The following is a 12,735-nucleotide window of genomic DNA, read 5'->3' on the forward strand; positions in this document are numbered from 1 at the left end:
TGGTGCTAGAGATTTGGCCATATTGCACCAGTACCTCAAGGTTGCAAGCTTTTCTCAGGATGATGCAGCATCTACCCTTATTCTCAGCAGAGAGAACTTGAGCAACAGTTTGAAATTTGCTCACAAGATGTAAAGAAATTCCATTTTTTCCTCTGTGTAGTGTTAGGGAAATCAGCAAGGAAAGTTTAGCAATGTACGGCGTGTCTGTTATTAAAAAGCAATTAGTCACCCCATTAACACCTGTTCCACTGAATCCACAGGTGATCTTAATGGTGACTTAAATATCCTTGAAAACGAACACTTATTCAGGTACCAAATCTAAGGATTTGGGATTTTATTTCCCTACCCTGGCAAGTTAGTATTACTTTCTTCCAGAAATTGCCAGATTTTAGGATTCATAAGTCTTATCTGGAATATGAAAAATACAGATTTCTGCACACAATTCTCAATTCCGAGAGAGCCCAGGAATTCATATTTTAAAAAAATTCTTTGAGGTGATTCTGATTTGGATTGTCTTGCACCTGTACTTGAAGAAATACTGCCTCAGAATAGATCTAAATTCTTTATTACCAGCCGGAGTTGAGTTGGGGACCAGCTATTTCACATTGTTTCCAACTCACTCTTCTACCCTCCCCTCAGGAATTCTGCAGCTGACTCCAGCATCTCCCTCCTCCCTTTAACTCACAAATGAGCTTTGTCAGAGGAGACAGCCTTGGCCTCAAAGATATTCCAGCTATAAGAGGCCTTAGAAATGATGTCATTGAACTGTTACTGCACCAGCACAGACACTGAGCTCTAGCCCTGCCCTTTCTCCACCTGAGGCCCAGGTCTCACACCTTGTCACCTACAGGAGATATGCAGGCCCCTCAAGATCACCTGTTCCAAAGCCAATTTCCCTATGCCAGCCCCTTCCCAGGCTCTCTTCTTTTGGAGAAGAACCCAGGTGTGTGGGCCCCAGAATCATTCTCTCCCTCCTCTATGGCTGAGGCAGTCTGTGTTCAGGTTCCTAATTTCTACAGTCAGACTCAGTTTTAGAATGAGAGTCTCATATCCCACCTGCCTCACCAAGTGGAGTTATTATATGGGCAATTAGGTCTCATATGACCATTTGCTTATGTCAAGCATTTAATCATAAGATAAAGACTACAGGACCCTTAAATCTATATTTACCCAAGAAGACATGCTGTCTTGAGGCTGCTCACCCCCCGTCTCATCGGAAGCTCAGGTGATTTTGTGTATACAATAAAGAATTGTTTCCTTGACTCACCTGTGCAGAGCACAACATTTTTTTTTTTTTTTTCCGCCAGTAATTATCACCTGGTCTCTGATTGTACCATTCATCAGATGAAATTAATAGCAGCCTAGTCTAGTGGTTACAAATACAGACTTTGGTACCAGACTGCTGGAATTCACGTCCTTGGCACCACCAGCTTTCAGCTGTGTGGTTTTGGGCAAAGTGCTGACTCTAGGAGTTTACACCACAGCAGATATTGATTGAATAATCACATACAAGTGGTGAAATGACAGTTGGGATAAATGCTAAGGAGGAAAGATACCCAGGGCTGTGAAAGCATGTGAAGAGATTTGTCCAGGTCAAAGAGTCAGATTAGAACTGGGATGGAGTTAACGATGCAAAGGAGTGGGGTTGGCATCAGATTGTTCCAGATAGAGAAACACCACACACCCTGTGTAGTGGTCAGTATTGTTGCAGTGACAAATGATCTCCAAATCTCAGAAATTTCTACCACAAGGTTTATTAAAGGGAGACTATGCATTGATTGAAGCTTTCTTCGGCTGCAGCAGTTTCCCATTCAGGGACTTAAGCTGAAGGAACAGCTTCCTAAGTGGGATATGCTATTCCCATAGCAGAAAGAAAGACCAGGAGTACTGTGGACACCTGTCCTGCCTCTTAGAGTTTCTACTTGGATGTGGCCTCTGTCATGTCTGCTTTTGTTCCTTTGGTCAAAGCCAAAAGCTGATGGGACAGGGATGCATGGGCCTCCCACTGGGGACATAGAAAGCTGCATGGCAGTGGGCAGGAATGCACTCCTCTTACAGGGAAAGGGGTGGTGTCAGGTTTTAACTGGGGTCCGAGGGGAGTTGGTGGGGTGAGTGGTGGGTAGCTGGAGAAACACTCAAGGAATCGTAGACAGTTTTGGCATGGCTTTACTCTCTCTAAGTGTGACTGAGTCTGGGCATGAGTGAGCCTGGGGGCGAGCCGTATGTACAGCTTTAGTAGGGTAATCATACCTTTTACAGACAATAGTGGTTCTGAGCAAAACATGAGCGCACGTGTGTGATCACCTAATGCACCTCACATGGTGTGGTTACATAATGTGCAGGGCTGTGCACCTGTGCTCCAAATCCACTGAGTTATGCTGCTTTGGAAGGCTGCCTCAGCTTGTTCCTGACTAAAGTGCAGCCATTTTCCTTACCGTCCACTCCCTAGGCCAAGAGTGTCCTCCGGGCAGAGACATGTGCCCATACGGCAGAGCCCTGAATCTATAACCCACAATAACAATACAGACAGCAACAGCTACTAGGATCCCAGTTACGCTATTTATAACTATTGGGGCCCAGCATAGGCCAGAGCCTAGGGATGCCCCTCCATCTCTGCAGGGGTTCATCAGTAAGGCTCCCTAGAAACTTATTCTCCCATGAGACCCCTTGAAGGGCTGCTGTTATGTTCTGCTGACTGTCAGGGATAAAGGTACAACATTGTGTTCCTAAAAGGGTACAGATGCCTCCTTGGGCAGCAGTTACTATGTCTAAGGCCATTCGGTTTTGCAACACCACCTTCGTGATCTGATCAACTGCATCCATTGACAGGAGGAGGGCCCCTTGGGTGTGATTCAGAGCCCGAGCAGTGTGCTCTGCAAAAGCAGTAACTTCTGCTTTTACAGTTATGATACCCACTCCAGGGATAGTCACTTCCAAGGTGAAGAACCACCAGGGGCCTCGTCGCACTCACAGAAAGTGAGAGCATAGCACCTCCCAGTTATTCTGGCATCTGGGCAAAGCAGGGAGAACAGTGCCAGGTATGTAAGGCCAAACTCAGGTACAACGTCCAGGCCAGTCTGCTGGTAGGTAAGGACACTCTGTGTCCTCAATGACCCATAAACTCCCAGGGGTCATAAAATCCATCAGGGCCTGACCTTGGGTGGGGCCGCATGTTCCACCATACCTTTGGTGTGGTGACATGTGTTATGTTTACACAGGCCTTGCAGGGTAACCATCCCACAGTGGTGTTACCCCAGTGTTGCTCTATGCACTGCCGTCCCTGAGCTGGGGGTACTACATATTTCCCCACTAGCCAGCCCCTCCCATCATAAATGCTACAGGCAAGACCAGGCAGGCATGCTATGGGTCTTGCGGAATTCTTTGTCTGCAGCTTGCCCTGTCGCATTCCAGGTGTCAGCCATGGGACTCAAAGTCTCCAGCCATGTCCAGTTCTCTGCAGATGCTGAATGTATGTGCCAAGGCAAGCCATCTGCAGCTGCTCCTGGAAGGATGGTGCAGATCCAACAGTTGGAAACATTGGTCACCTCAGTGAAGGTATGGGCTCAGTCCACAATGCAGTTGGAGGATGTTAACCTACGGTCGAAATGACAGAGCAGGCACAGGTACTAACAGAGTTAAATCATGTCCCTCAGGCAAAATACAGTCTAACCTTTCATCTCTGGATAACAATGCAGATGCCAACAGTTTTTGCCCTGGGAGATGGTGCCACACTTTATCAGCTCCGCATGGTTCCTTTGAGTCTTGTATCTGTGCCAAAGTCACAGGGAAGCTCATGATAGGCCACACAGACAGTACATATGTCCCCTGGAGAAGGGTTCCTTCCCTGGCCATTTCTCTATGAACGGTCAACCGCAGGGGCCATGTATTGAACACCCAAGGAGTGACATGCAAGTCATGATGTAGGCCCTCCCCCAAGAGAGCTATGATGGCCAACCACTGGCAGTGGGGTCTTGGAGGGTCCATGGCCAAAGCCAGGTTTTCTGTTCACTGCCTTCAGGGGCCACAGGGGCAGGCCACAGGGGCAGGCAACAACAGGTTTCCATTCATCCCCATACCTGGTTGGAGGAGGTAATTCTTGGTGTGTATCTGCAACTGAAGGTGGTTGGGGGGTGGGCAGCCCAGTGTAACAAAGCCTTCACCAGGGCCAGACCAGCCACATTTCTGTGGCTCTTCATTCAAGGTTTGGAGCACCAGGTCCAACCTTGAACTCCGGCCCCAAAAAGATGGGGGTGTGGCATGCAAGCATAACCTATTCTTCAAGAGCTCATTATATCGTTCAATCATACCCACAGCTTGCGGGTTGTATGGCACATGGAATCCCCACTTTACGTCCATTGGTTGTGCCCATTGTTGTACCTGTTGTCCAGTGAAATATGTTCCCCTATCACTCCCAATGGCCAGAGGGCAACCATACAGGGCACATAAGTGTTGCAGGGCCCAGATGGTGTTCCACTGTTTGGCCACCCTGCAAGGGTAGGCGAACAACAGGCCTGTGGCCATGCCCACAGCTGTTAGTGTATGTGTATACTCTTGCAACTTTGGCAGTGACCCGATGTAGTCTGCTTGCCACCTAGTCAAGGACACTTGCCCTGTCATTACCTGTGTAACACTGGGCAGCTGCCTCTGTTTAGGGTATGCCTGAGCACATGCTGGGCATTTCTGACAACCCTCCCAAATGTGTGGACAGGGACAGACCCCAACGCTTATTGACCTGTTGCATCAGTTTACTCCCCATGTGTCCCAGTTTCCAGTGTAGCCACAAGGCCACATGTCATGTAGGTGCTGACTCTAACCATCGGATCTTGGCCAAGGCATCTGCCTCATCATTGCCAGGGGTGGCCAAAGGCATATGGCCTGACACGTGATAAATAGTTCTTTTTCTGATGACCCATTTCCCAGAGGTCTTGCCACATGGCTTGGCCCCAAATGGGTCAGTGGCCGACTAGCCACTTCTCTATTTTCCAGGTAGTTAACAACAAGGTTAAGCTTCAATAGACTGCCCAGATATTGGTATAGATTACCACAGGTGTCACCTCCTTGGTGATCATCATCCACACTGCTCTGAGTTCAGCCCATTGGCTACTTTGTCCACACCTGGTTTCAAACCATATGGTGTCAGTACTATGTTGGACTGCAACAGTGGTCCAGGCAGCAATAGCACCTTGGCTAGATCCATCTGTGTACCATGCCCCATCAGGAATGGGGGAATGCCCTTCCTTAAACAGTGAAGGTTCAGGGTCTAGGGGTGCTTCAGGTCCCATGGCCTTATCTTGCAGTAGGACTACAGTCCCCAAGACCTCTTGCAACTCTGCTGCTAAGACACGTGTAGTCAGTGTACTCTGCTGCTCCAAGTAGATGCCCCACTTTGCCAAAGTGGATGTCTGTGCTGTCCCAGTCTGGGGGGTCATTACCCATGATTGCACCTATCCCACTATCGGGTAAGTTATCCACACGATGACTGCAGCCCATCTTGTCATAATTTCACAAGCATGAAGGGCAGCAAATACAGCTGTTAGCTGTTTCTCTGTCAAGGAATACTGGAGCTCAACTCCCTTCCACAGTTGGTACTAAAAGCCTACTGGAATTCTCAAGCACTCCATGCAGTCCCACAGGTCCCAACCGGAACCATCTGTGGTCACATGCACATCCAGCTCAAATTGGCACCCCTGGTCAACTACCTGTAGGGCTTGTGCCTGCTGAATAGCCCACATGGATGCCAGGAAGGCAGTCTAAGCTGCATCATCCCAGTCCTAGGTAGCTCCCTTCTTTGTTAACTTATGCAACAGTTTTATCATTTGAGCTAAATGGGGCACAAATGCCTGCCAATATCCCAGGAGGCCCACAAAAGTTTGCAGCTACTTCACCATGGTGGGCCGGGAATATGCCTGAATCTTATCAACGATAGCCTCTGGGATGGCCTTTGTCTTACCTGACCAGATAACTCCCAGGAATCTCGCAGATAATCCAGGCCATTGGACCTTGGATTTGTTGATGGCCCAACCACATGCAGCCAAATGTTGCCACAAGAAGGGTGCCACTGCTTCTAAATCTGCAAGAGAATCAGAAGTTAACATAATATCATCAATATAATGGAATAGGTGGACCCTTTCTGGACATTGCCACGTGGCTAAATCTGTGGCAACTAGACCATGACATTTGATAGGGCTATGCTCATAGCCCTGCAGCAACACTAAAAGTCCATTGTTGCCTATCCCACGTGAAGGTGAACTGTTCCTGGCTCTCTGGAGTGATGTCTATGGAGAAAAATGCATTGGCCAAGTCCACTACATAGTGGTGCTGTCCCAATTCCGTTGTCAACTGGTCCATCAAATCCATGACTGATGGTACAGCTGCATGCAAAGAGGGTGTTACTTTATTCAGTTCTCGATAGTCCACTGTCATCCGCCAAGTTCCATCAGGCTTTCTAACTGGCCACACTGGAGAACTGTAGAGGCTGTGGGTGCCACGCACTATCTGCACCTCCTCCAGCTTTTTGGTTGTCTCAGTTATCTCTGTATGCCCACCTGGCGAATGGTATTGATGAGTGGAAGTAACTTGTTGGGGTTGTGGCAGGACCTGAGGCTAGTGATGTGTATGTCTGCACAGCACCAGCTTCCACATACACTTGGTGTCTGAATTCCCTGGCCGTGGTTCGTAACACCAGGCCATGTAAAATGTCCACCCCTAGAATGTATTCTGGAATGGGAGAGACATACATAGTATATAAATGGGCAGCCAAGTGGCCAATGCCGAGGTACAGAGATACAGGTTTCACTTTCACTGACCGGCCTCCCTAACTGTCAGTGTAAGCAGGTTTGCCGGGAAACTTATCCAGGTTCCCATAAACAAGGCTGCAATCTGCACCAGTATCCAGCAGTGCCAGCACCCACTGCACTTTGTTGGGGGACTAGTGGATCCCTAATTCCATATGTAGCCTCCAGTCATCTGATTTCCCCCCAAGCTGGGTGCCTCTGCCAGTTCCCTAATCAAACAGAAAAGCCTCTAGATTTCTGCCCGGCTGCAGCAAGTAGTCTTTGAGCTGAAATGCCTGGGTGGGACCTGGTCACGCAGCAATATCCTTATCCCCCTTGGGCATTTTCTGGAATTGCTGCTTCAGAGATAACTGTCTCCAGAAAGTTAAGAGAACTTCATTAGTCTGCTTATCGATTTTCTCTTGGTCAACCCTGGCCAAAATCAAATCTACCCACATATGTGAGTGTGTCATTCATTGGAGCCCCCTTTTCTCCCATGGGGTGCCCCCAGAAGGCAGGGCATCTTCCCCTTTTGTATGGCGCAGACCCCTTGGTCCCATTGGCAACCTTCTGCTTCACTGAGAGCTACCATAGCAGTGGTCACTCCATGTATGCGGTGCCCTACTTCTGGGGTGAGGACTGCAGCCAGGGAGCCAAAGGCACTTGGGGGCACAGAACCCAACACGAGGTCCCTCATGTGGGAGGTGAAACATTCATCATCTGGCCCCTGGGTTTTCAGGTCAAACATAGCCTGCCACATACCCATCTCCCAGATGACTTGCACCAAATCGGCATACGACTGCCATTTACTCATGGTTTTGAGTATTTCTTCGGCATTGATCCACACAGTCTGTACGGCTGGCCATAGCCACTCAATCAGGGTGTGGTCACCTTGCCCTTGCGCCAACTGCCTGCTCACCTGCAACTGCTGATGGAGGGAGGGGTGAGTCATGATAGAGGCCAGCTTTTCCACCTCAGAGGCAGAACAGGAGATGTTATCTGCTCCCTCGTCCTGCAAATGAAGCATCCAGGTGGACAGGTTCCTCTGGATACTGGAGACACTGCTTGCCTAATTCCTGCAACTCAGTTGGGGTATAGGCAGTATATAAAGTATTTCATATTACAGTGGGGGGTCCCTGAGCATGCCCTTGTGGCCTCAATGGCTGTTCATGATCTACCTTCTGATGGACCACTGGGTGAGCCCGCAATGGGGGTTCTTCCTCCTTTGTATCAGACCGAGTGGGGGGTCTCGGGCCAACATGATGCACCCAGGCTTGCATTCACAGCAGCCTCTAATTCCTTTTCCAAGCTCTGTAGCTGAGCCTCCAAGCATCCTGCCTGCTCCTGGAGTTTCTCATTCATGGCAGCTTCTAACTCTTTTTCTGAGCTGTGTAGCTGGGCCTCCAGGTACCCAACCTGTGCCCAGAGGGCCCTTACTTGTGCTTTACCCCTCAGGGACTTGGTGTGTACTTCTTATAGCACAGTCAAAAATGCCATCTAACTCTGCCAGCAAAAGCTTGCTCCTTCTTTGTGCTCTGTGCTTCCAGCTTCATCTGAGCAGCACAGCTGCCACTGGGTACCACAACCCATGTTGTGGCCACATGGCTGACCCAGAATCTGTGGGGACCAAAGGCTCACTCACCTCAGGATCTGTTCATGGCGCCAAATGTCAGGTTCTAGCTGAGGTCCAAGGGGAGTCAGGCGAGTGGCGGGTAGCTGGAAAAACACTTAAGGAATTGTGGACGGTTTCAACATGGCTTTATTCTCTCTCTGGGCACAGGAGAGCCTGAACGTAAGCCATATATACAGCATTAGCAGGGTAATTATACTTTTTACTGACAATAGTGGCTCCAAGCCAAGCACAAGCTTTCATGGGTGATTACCTAATGCACCTCACATGGAATGGTTACATAATGTGTGGAGGGGTTGTGTGCCGGCACTCCAAAGCTGCTGAGTCATGCTTCACCAAAAGGCTGCCTTGGTCTACTCCTGACGGAAGTGCAACCATTTCCCTCACAGGTGGGAATGAACAATTGAAAAAATAATACAATTTACTATATTAAGGCTCTGTGGTAGCAGGAAAATAACAAAAGACCTGGAGACCTGCATGGCTAGAGCTGAAAGAACTGGTAGAGGCATAATGAGAGAGGGGATTGGGGTGGCAGGTGGCGGCCAACCCGGGTGAGCAAATCTGACCTTGATACTGTGAGCAGTGGGAAACCACTGACCTTTACCCATCTAATGTCTCTCTTTAGTGGTTAACTGAATACTTTTAATGTTTTTCTGGTCTCTGAAGTGATACCTGTTCATTATAAAAAATTTCAAAATGACAGATGAATAAAAAGAAAAAAATACAAATTACCTTTAATTTTACAACTCAAAGAACCATCATTGGTTTAAATTTTGGTGAATACATCTCTAAACGTTTTTCATGCAAATATTTTAAAAAGCAAAATTGGATCACCTTCATCCATTGTTATGAGTATTTTTTACCTTACTAAACATTCCCTCTATGATAATTTAGTCACCATATGGATGCACCACAATTTAACTGATTTCCTACTATTGGACATCTGGGTTTTTGTAATTTCTCCATTTTAAAAAAATTCCACAATGAAGTTCCATATATTTAGCAACATCCATGCAACTTTTAAGAAGGGGCATTTTTATCTTAGAGGGTATGACAGATTTTAGGCCATAGATATATGTTGCCCATTCTCACTAAAAAAGAGTTGTGGCCAATCACACACAACCTCAGAGCATGATTTGCCAGCTCTGATTATAATTATTTCATATTGCAAATTTGATCAGTGGACAATATTGTCTTATTTTTACTTTGCATTTGTTTCCTAATTAAAAATAGAACTTTTAAAAAAACAGTTCGCCATGGTTTCATCAGGGAAAGACTCATCTGATTCAAAATCTGGGCCTTTGGATTTGCTGCCTAGAATGCACTCCTGATTTCTCTTCAACAAATTATGGCTACTTTGTCCCTTATGACTCATTGCAATATTTTCTTCGGCTTTCTACAAGACTCTTTCTCTTATTTTCTCTGTCCCAATTGTCTCCTCACTGTAGAAGCTGCTAGTGAAGGTACAGGTAGTGGGTTCCGCAATGTGGTGAGATGACATGACTCACATGCACATTGTCTTCATATGGAGAGGGTGCTCTCCTGTGATTTAACTTTGTGACCTTCTACAGTGTCTCACCCTGTGTTCTGCACATGTTATGGTCCATAAATATTTGTGAGTGAATGATAAGAAAAGTCACCATGGCACAAAAGAGTGGATAATTTTTGACTTGATGGATGACTCAACTGTGGAGCCTTGTATACAGATATATTAATAAAATATTGCAGACCAAAGTCATCACGAATGCCACTCAAGAACTCTTTTTAGATTGTGCGCCTATCACCAATATATTTGGATAATTTCAACTTTATGGATTCGGAGGTACATGTGCAGATTTGTTACATGGCTATTTTGCATGATGCTGAGGTTTGGGGTATGAATGATCTTGTCACTCTGAGAGTGAGCATCGTACCCAATAGTTTTTTACCCCTTATCTCCCTTCCTCTCTCCCCATTCTAGTAGTCCCAGTGTCTATTGTTCCCATCTTTATGTCCATGCCCACCATCAGTTTTTAAGCTTTCACAGTACAGCTTAGCAACATAGAACATTTTGATTTAACAGAAGCCCAATTACGTTATCTCTTTCTGATATTTTTATTTTTCCCTCTGGCTTAGAGACAAAAGCACTTACATCGATTTGAAATGTGACATAGTTTCCAGCTAATTTTTATTAAGGGTTTGAGGGACTTTTTTCTCTGGTTATAGGCTGTGCTAATGTCTTGCCAAGCTAGTCTGACAATGTAAATTGCATCTGTAGTCTCCTTTTCTTATGTTATGGGGAAAGGGCAAAAGACTTAGAACTTGCAAAGGCCATTAACACAGCATTTGGCTGTGCCAGTGGTGAAGGTGGAGGAAAGGACAGCCTTGACATGGCCTTGACATGGCCTTGCCTTCAGCAGTAGTGGGTTAGGTGCTCAAAGTCTCTCAGGGGCCTCAGCTATACTGGGTAAATGATGACGTCTCTCTGTCTTTGTATTGGCATCATTCTAAAACTGGCCCTTCTTTATCTGTGGTCACGCACTTGTTCCCTTGTCCTGAAGGAGCTGGGACTCAAGCATGTCCAGCATTTGTCCCATGATGTCATGCCTTCTAAACTGATAAGAAGTGTAATTTAGGATTACTCTTTTTTTATTATTTTATTTTTTTAATTATACTTTAAGTTCTAGGGTACATGTGTACAACGTGCAGGTTTGTTACAGAGGTATACATGTGCCATGTTGGTGTGCTGCACCCATTAACTCGTCATTTACATTAGGTATATATCCTAATGCTATCCCTCCCCCCTCCCCCCACCCCACGACAGGCCCTGGTGTGTGATATTGCCCACCCTGCGTCCAAGTGTTCTCATTGTTCAATTCCCACCTACGAGTGAGAACATGTGGTGTTTGGTTTTCTGTCCTTGCAATAGTTTGCTCAGAACGATGGTTTCCAGCTTCATCCATGTCCCTACAAAGGACATGAACTCATCCTTTTTTATGGCTACATAGTATTCCATGGTGTATATGTGCCACATTTTCTTAATCCAGTCTATCATTGATGGACATTTGGGTTGGTTCCAAGTCTTTGCTATTGTGAATAGCACTGTAATAAACACACTTGTGCATGTGTCTTTATAGAAGCATGATTTACAATCCTTTGGGTATATGCCCAGTAATGGGATGGCTGGGTCAAATGGTATTTCTAGTTCTAGATCCCTGAGGAATTGCCACACTGTCTTCCACAATGGTTGAACTAGTTTACAGTCCCACTAACAGTGTAAAAGCATTCTTAATTCTCCACATCATCTCCATCATCTGTTGTTTCCTGACTTTTTAATGATCGCCATTCTAACTTGTATGAGATGGTATCTCATTGTGGTTTTGATTTGCATTTCTCTGATGGCCAGTGATGATAAGAATTTTTTCATGTGTCTGTTGGCTGCATAAATGTCTTCTTTTGAGTAGTGTCTGTTCATATATTTTGTCTAGTTTTTGATGGGGTTGTTTGATTTTTTCTTGTAAATTTGTTTAAGTTCTTTGTAGATTCTGGATATTAGCCCTTTATCAGATGGGCAGATTGTAAAAATTTTCTCCCATTCTGTAGGTTGCCTGTTCACTCTATGGTGGTTTCTTTTGCTGTGCAGAAGCTCTTTAGTTTAATTAGGTCCCATTTGTCAATTTTGGCTTTTGTTGCCATTGCTTTTGGTGTTTTAGTCATGAAGTCCTTGCCCATGCCTATGGCATGTATGGTATTGCCTAGGTTTTCTTCTAGGGTTTTTATGGTTTTGGGTCTAACATTTAAGTCTTTAATCCATCTTGAATTAAATTTTGTATAAGGAGTAAAGAAGTGATCCAGTTTCAGTTTTCTACACATGGCTAGCCAGTTTTCCAAACACCATTTATTAAATAGCGAATGTTTTCCCAGTTTCTTGTTTTTGTCAGGTTTGTCAAAGATCAGATAGTTGTAGATGTGTGGTATTATTTCTGAGGGCTCTATTCTGTTCCATTGGTCTATATCTCTGTTTGGTACCAGTACCATGCTGTTTTGGTTACTGTAGCCTTGTAGTATAGTTTGAAGTCAGGTAGCGTGATGCCTCCAGCTTTGTTCTTTTGGCTTAGGATTGACTTGGCAATGTGGGCTCTTTTTTGGTTCCATATGAACTTTAAAGTAGTTTTTTCCAATTCTGTGAGGGAAGTCATTGGTAGCTTGATGGGGATGGCATTGAATCTATAAATTACCTTGGGCACTATGGCCATTTTCACAATATTGACTTTTGCTATCCATGAGCATGGAATGTTCTTCCATTTGTTTGTGTCCTCTTTTATTTCATTGCACAGTGGTTTGTAGTTCTCC

At 45.8% G+C, this 12,735-nt stretch overlaps 1 long non-coding RNA gene across 1 annotated transcript; it reads right to left on the minus strand.

Moving 5' to 3' along the window:
• Positions 1-1,738: 1,738 nt before the first annotated feature.
• On the minus strand, positions 1,739-8,589 carry LOC100613041 (uncharacterized). The gene is made up of 3 exons (XR_127738.3): positions 8,416-8,589; positions 5,951-6,070; positions 1,739-3,768 (listed from the first exon to the last, which is right to left on the minus strand). It is a non-coding gene; the product is annotated as an uncharacterized LOC100613041 (long non-coding RNA).
• Positions 8,590-12,735: the final 4,146 nt, after the last annotated feature.

This window comes from Pan troglodytes, chromosome 4, assembly GCF_028858775.2.
Source record: "Pan troglodytes isolate AG18354 chromosome 4, NHGRI_mPanTro3-v2.0_pri, whole genome shotgun sequence".
NCBI classification, from domain to species: domain Eukaryota; kingdom Metazoa; phylum Chordata; class Mammalia; order Primates; family Hominidae; genus Pan; species Pan troglodytes.